The sequence below is a fragment of the Penaeus monodon genome, chromosome 22 (genome assembly GCF_015228065.2).
Source record: "Penaeus monodon isolate SGIC_2016 chromosome 22, NSTDA_Pmon_1, whole genome shotgun sequence".
NCBI classification, from domain to species: Eukaryota; Metazoa; Arthropoda; class Malacostraca; order Decapoda; family Penaeidae; genus Penaeus; species Penaeus monodon.
This window is the reverse complement of record NC_051407.1, coordinates 7,858,220-7,858,678: the sequence shown is the minus strand read 5'-3', so window position 1 is coordinate 7,858,678 and position 459 is coordinate 7,858,220.

The following is a 459-nucleotide window of genomic DNA, read 5'->3' as shown; positions in this document are numbered from 1 at the left end:
CCCAGCCCGCGGCTCTCAGCTCGCTGAGGTCATGCAGCTTCCGGAACGAATAGGACAGCAGTCCGCTGATATTAGATCGATTGACCTTACAAACTTTCCGGTATTCGTGCCTTTAACTGACAAGGCGCTGGCAGTGTGCCGTTTTCGACGTTTTCATTAAATGCAATATGAAATACACACCAGAGCTTTCACTGCCTCCTTACAATGAACTTGATTTTCATCATATGAAGACTTGCCGTTGCAGACCCCTGGGAAAACTGCCAGTCATACCAGCGTAAAGAGGAAAACTAAAACTTTTTGCAGGACAGCATATTTTCATGAAAGATAAAAGGTGAGGGAAAAGGTTTGCTGGAGATAAGAAGATTCCTTCTATGCCCGAACGTAAGTAGGCTGGCCGAAGAGGGTTCTTTGACGGGCGTGACAGTATGCAGGTACCAGGAAATTGGCATCGTTTCAGAT